Below are 6,000 nucleotides of genomic sequence, written 5' to 3' on the forward strand. Positions count from 1 at the left end.
GGGTAGGGCTGTCCCAATTCACGTTAAAGGCGGCTGCATGCTACAGCGTTGGGAGTTAACGGTTGCGCAAAATTTACTCGGTGCAGTTCATGCTCCCAAAGGTTGCGCGTGTTGTCATGAGCCTGCCATTTGCCTGGCAGATAGAAAGCTGTTTCCCTAACAGAAAGTCTGAAGCGTGAAGTTCTTTTCAAACCTTTGCTTGGGTAGCACTGTTAAACTGAGCAGACATGCAGACTACATTTGAGTAATCTCATCTCGTAACATTCGTTTTCTAAAAACAATCACATAGTATTGCATGTTTTACTGTGGTAGAAAATACGTTAGCTTAATGCTAACGTATATGGAAAATCCTATAGACACCGCGCTAGGTATTAGCATCAAGTAATTCACGTTAATGTTTTTGTATGAGCCTGACATTTGCTCTGCAGATAGATAACAGGTTCCCTAACAGAAAGTCTGAAGCTTGAAGTTATTTTCAAACCTTTACTTGGGAAGCACTGTAAAACTGAGTAGACATGCAGAATATTTTAGTAACCTCATCTCGTATCATTCGTTGATAGAATGCAGGCTGCGAGGCTCGCGTAAGGGCTTACGTAAAAAATGACGCAAGTCTAGAAAAAGGGGCCGACGCACGCAAGACGTAAGAAGTCGCGCAAGGGTCGCGCAAGGGGCTTGCGCGGCCTCTTGCGCTTGCGCTTACGCTTACGTAAGGAAGCATGAATCAGCCTTTAGACAGAGGGGTAGGGGAAGGGGAAGCGCTTTCTACCGCTCCAAACGAAGATTTTCCGAGGGCACACTTCAAACGGAGGGGTAGACTGAGTTCCCTCAATGCATTGCAAACCCGTGATCATTAAAGAACAAACATCGCGCGAGTCCATTTAAAAATGTCGGAAACAGCAGGGAAAGCATCACACAAATGAAAGTATTTTCTTTGTAATTCATGATTTTAAAACTTGTTTGATGAAATGTTGCATTGTGTAAATAACAGCTGCAGGCGCCATGTTTGTTTATATCTGGTGAGTGACAGCTGTCGCTCTCCGGTAACGTAACAGCTGACGCTTCGTACTGATGACGTACGTAATTGTTGAAGTGCTATCCCAATTCGAAGGGCTAGCGTTTCAACCCCTTCCGCTGCCGCTCCGTTTGAAAAAGCGAAGGCGAAGGGGTAGGGGTAAAGGTAGGGGTAGAGATGAGAAATGGGATTGGGCCTTACAGTTTCTGAATGTTTGTTAACCCAGCCATTCACCCTCCAATTTCTGTTAGTCCCGTTGCTGTATTCACGCGTTTTAACATCATACACAACCAGGTCTTTAACGATCGTATCCAGCCACCATTACACCTCTATAGTCTAAATACATACTTATCCATACTCTCTTACGTTACAATAATCACACATACAAGGTCTTGTCTCGTTAATGTTCTGTTTATTTAGTTTAAAACCATACATCAATTTCATATGGCAGTTGTATTTGTCTTACCGTCGGTGTTGCGTCTTGTGTTTGTAACCGGAAGGGAACCAGTTTTTGTATAACGTATTTTTATGCTGAATAATTAATATGTTGGCTATGCCTTCCAGCAGGGGATCTTTTGTATATTTATTGATGTATTTTTCCAGTTATGTGGAATTGTTTTGGTGGCTGTTTTAGTCCAAGGTGTTTGGTCTGTCGTGACACCCCTGTGTTGTGTAAAGTAAATGGTATGAACCAATTGAGGGCACGGGTAGGCCTTACTTAAACGAGATTCTTCAGTCTATCGGGAGAGCTGAGGATAAACGGACATGCGTCCAAGATTGCTCTATTGGTGAACAGCTACCTTGTTCCAAATTTCGAAGTAAGTTGCTAGCATATTGGCTTATTTGTTTTGTGACTATTAAGTCCAGTTTATTTTCTATTTTGCAAAGTTTTTTCTTTATTCTTATTTTGTTTGTTTGTTTATTATTATTCTGAATCATATTTTTGCCTTCACGGCCTTATTTTGGGACAAAATAAAAAATCCCAACTTCCACCGCAACGCCTCCTGAGAGTCTTTTCCACCTTGCTCGACCACTCAACCACGTCTACCCTTAACAGGAGAGAAGAGAGGAAGAAGGAAAGAAGAAAGGACAGAAGAGTGGAAGAAGAAAAGAAGGAAGAGTGGAAGAAGGAAATAAGAAAAGAAAGAAGAGTGAAATAATGAAAGAAGAAAGGAAAGAAGAGTTGAAGAAGGAAAGAAGAGTAGAAGAAGGAAAGAAGAGCGAACAAGAGTGGCTCTGGATATAAAGAGAGAGTGAAAATATTGAAAAATGGAGTGAAGAAGAGAGATTGAGTGTGAGAGAGAGTAGACTGAGAGGGATAGAGAGAAAGATGGAGAGATGGAGAGAAAAAGAAAAGTAGAGAATGGAAGGTGTCTTAATGTTCCTAGTTACAGTTAAATTGAGAGCGACAGAGGAGAGGTTCCTTGGATTTGGCGCAGGTGTCAGTGAAGCACAGGTGCAAGCCAGTTTAAAGACCCTATTATGATGTCATAATGGCACAATGTAAGTCAATGGGAGAAATTTATATTCGTTTTTATTTAATATCTTAAAAAGTATAAAGTTTAGAAAAGTGAAAAATACATAGCATAAGTGTCCTTTACAAGACCTACGCAACAAAGTTTGAACGAAGTTTCTAAGTTAAGCGGTTCGAACTGAATTAATCGCAGAAAAAGGTGAGAAGAATAACTAGAAAATGCATTTCCTGAAGGAAATACCAGTGCATGAAATGCAAAAGTTAGGAAAGGAAGAAGAAAAGAAAGAAGAGTGAAAGAAGGAAATAAGAAAGGAAAGAAGAGTGGAAGAAGGAAAGAAGAAAGGAAAGAAGAGTGAAGAAAGGAGAGAAGAGAGGATGAAGGAAAGACGAAGGAAAGAAGAAAAGAAAGAAGAGTGAAGAAAGGAAAGAAGAGTGGAAGAAGAAAAGAAAGAAGAGTGGAAGAAGAAAAGAAAGAAGAGTGAAGAAAGGAAAGAAGAGTGAAAGAAGGAAATAATAGTTGAAGAAGGAAAGAAGAGTGAAAGAAGGAAAGAAGAAAGGAGAGTGAAGAAAGGAAAGAAAAGTGAAAGAAGGAAAGAAGAGAGGAAGAAGGAAAGAAGAAAGGAAAGAAGAGTGGAAGAAGGAAAGAAGAGTGGAAGAGATAAAGAGAGTGAAAATATTGAAAAAAGGAAATAAAATGGAGTGAAGAAGAGAGATTGAGTGTGAGAGAAAGTAGACTGAGAGGGATAGAGAGAAAGATGGAGAGAAAAAAAAGTAGAGAATGGAAGGTGTCTTAATGTTCGTAGTTACAGTTAAATTGAGAGGGACAGAGAAGAGGTTCCTTTGATTTGGTGCAGCTGTCAGTGAAGCACAGGTGCAAGCCAGTTTAAAGACCCTATTATGATGTCATAATGGCCCAATGTAAGTCAATGGGAAAATTTAGATTCGTTTTTATTTAATATCTTAAAAAGTATAAAGTTTAGAAACGTGAAAAATACATAGCATAAGTGTCCTTTACACTTTGAATGAAGTGTCTACGTTAAGCGGTTCGGGCTGAATTAATCGCAGAAAAAGGTAACAAGAATAAGAAGAAGAAGAAGAAGAAGAAGCCTAGGAATAACAATACAGGGCATTTCATGCACTGTAATAACTAGAAAATGCATTTCCTGAAGGAAATACCAGTGCATGAAATGCAAAAGTTAAGAAAGAACGAATAAAAGAAAAGTGAAAGAAGGAAGGAAGAAAGGAAAGAACGGTAAAAGAAGGAAAGAAGAGTTGAAGAAGGAAAGAAGAAAGGAAAGAAGAGTGGAAGAAGGGAAGAAGAAAGGAAAAAAGAGTGAAGAAAGGAAATTAGAGTGGAAGAAGGAAAGAAGAGTGGAAGAAGGAAAGAAGAGAAGAGAGGAAGAAACAAAGTAAGGAAAGAAGAGTGAACAAGAGTGGCTCTGGATAAAGACAGTAAAGAGAGAGTGAAAATATTGAAAGAAGGAGAAAAAAAGAGCGAAGCAGAGAGATGGAGTGTGAGAGAAAGTAGAGTGAGAGTGATAGAGAGAAAAAAAAGTAGAGTATGGAAGGTGTCTATTAATATTCCTAGTTATACAGTTGAATGGAGAGGTACAGAGAGAAGAGGACCCTTGGAGGCTTGCCGCAGGTGTCAGTGAAGCACAGGTGCAAGCCAGTTTAATTACCCTATTATGATGTCATAATGGCCCAATGTAAGTCAATGGGAAAATTTAGATTCGTTTTTCTTTAATAACTTAAAAAGTATAAAGTTTAGAAAAGTGAAAAATACATAGCATAAGTGTCCTTTACAAGACCTACGCGACAAAGTTTGAATGAAGTTTCTACGTTAAGCGGTTCGGGCTGAATTAATCGCAGAAAAAGGTAACAAGAAGAAGAAGAAGAAGAAGCCTAGGAATAACAATACAGGGCATTTCATGCACTGTAACTAGAAAATGCATTTCCTGAAGGAAATACCAGTGCATGAAATGCAAAAGTTAAGAAAGGAAGAAGGAAAGAAGAGTGAAAGAAGGAAAGAAGAGTGGAAGATGGAAAGAAGAGTGGAAGAAGGAAAGAAGAAAAGAAAGAAGAGTGAAGAAAGGGAAGAAGAGTGAAGAAAGGAAAGAAGGAAAGAATAGTTGAAGAAGGAAAGAAGAAAAGAAAGAAGCGTGAAAGAAGGAAAGAAGAAAGGAGAGTGGAAGAAGGAAAGAAGAGTGAACAAGAGTGGCTCTGGATAAAGAGAAAAAGAGAGTGAAAATATTGAAAAAAGGAGATAAAAATGGAGTGAAGAAGAGAGATTGAGTGTGAGAGAAAGTAGACTGAGAGGGATAGAGAGAAAGATGGAGAGATGGAGAGAAAAAAAAGTAGAGAATGGAAGGTGTCTTAATGTTCCTAGTTACAGTTAAATTGAGAGGGACAGAGAAGAGGTTCCTTTGATTTGGCGCAGGTGTCAGTGAAGCACAGGTGCAAGCCAGTTTAAAGACCCTATTATGATGTCATAATGGCCCAATGTAAGTCAATGGGAAAATTTTGATTCGTTTTTATTTAATATCTTAAAAAGTATAAAGTTTAGAAAAGTGAAAAATACATAGCATAAGTGTCCTTTACAAGACCTACGCGACAAAGTTTGAATGAAGTTTCTACGTTAAGCGGTTCGGGCTGAATTAATCGCAGAAAAAGGTAACAAGAATAAGAAGAAGAAGAAGAAGAAGAAGAAGCCTAGGAATAACAATACAGGGCATTTCATGCACTGTAATAAGAAGAAGAAGCCTAGGAATAACAATACAGGGCATTTCATGCACTGTAATAACACTATTAGCTGATTACTTGGATTGGATTTTAGAGTCCATGAAGTTTCTGTACTGCAATTGAGTTGAGTGGTGTTCTTGGGGAGGGCCGCTAGAGGATATTACTATCATTGCCATCTTCAGTTGTGTACCTTGACTTCTCCGGGTGTTTCTGCCTTTTATCACAAGACACCCTCAGCCAGGGCAGGGCCACCGCAGGCTTATCAGACCTGGGTGTGTTTCTCATGGCCAGTGGACACTTGGCAACCCATACAGTATCTACTCTTTTCAGCCACAGCAAGTGACTGCTCAACTCAGTAGTGTTGGGAAGTGCTTTGATTGCCTTCCAATCAGCCTGCCCCTCTGACTCCTACTTGTGCAACTGGCTCAAAAGCCCCTTCGTCCGACCTCAACTCAACTCACTGCACTTTCACATACCAGCCTCGCTCATCCACTTCAGCTGCAAGGTTGGCGATTCGCAACCTTTCAATTCGAATGACTCATCAACAGCATTCTCCCAGGGGAGCTTCAGCTCAATGATGAAGACACGCCGCCAGGAGTTGGACCGAAGGACCAGATCCGGTCGCTGGTTGGACTGTTTTTGGATGGGAAGGTGAGCCACTGCCATAGGTCAACTAACATTTCCCAATCCCTGGCTTCAGTCACTGGACATGAGTTGGGGGGCAAGACGCAGTTTCTCTCCTTCCCTGTTGAAGGATGGTAGTTATGTCTGG

The sequence above is a fragment of the Sprattus sprattus genome (assembly GCF_963457725.1).
Source record: "Sprattus sprattus genome assembly, chromosome: 1".
Classification (NCBI taxonomy): domain Eukaryota; kingdom Metazoa; phylum Chordata; class Actinopteri; order Clupeiformes; family Clupeidae; genus Sprattus; species Sprattus sprattus.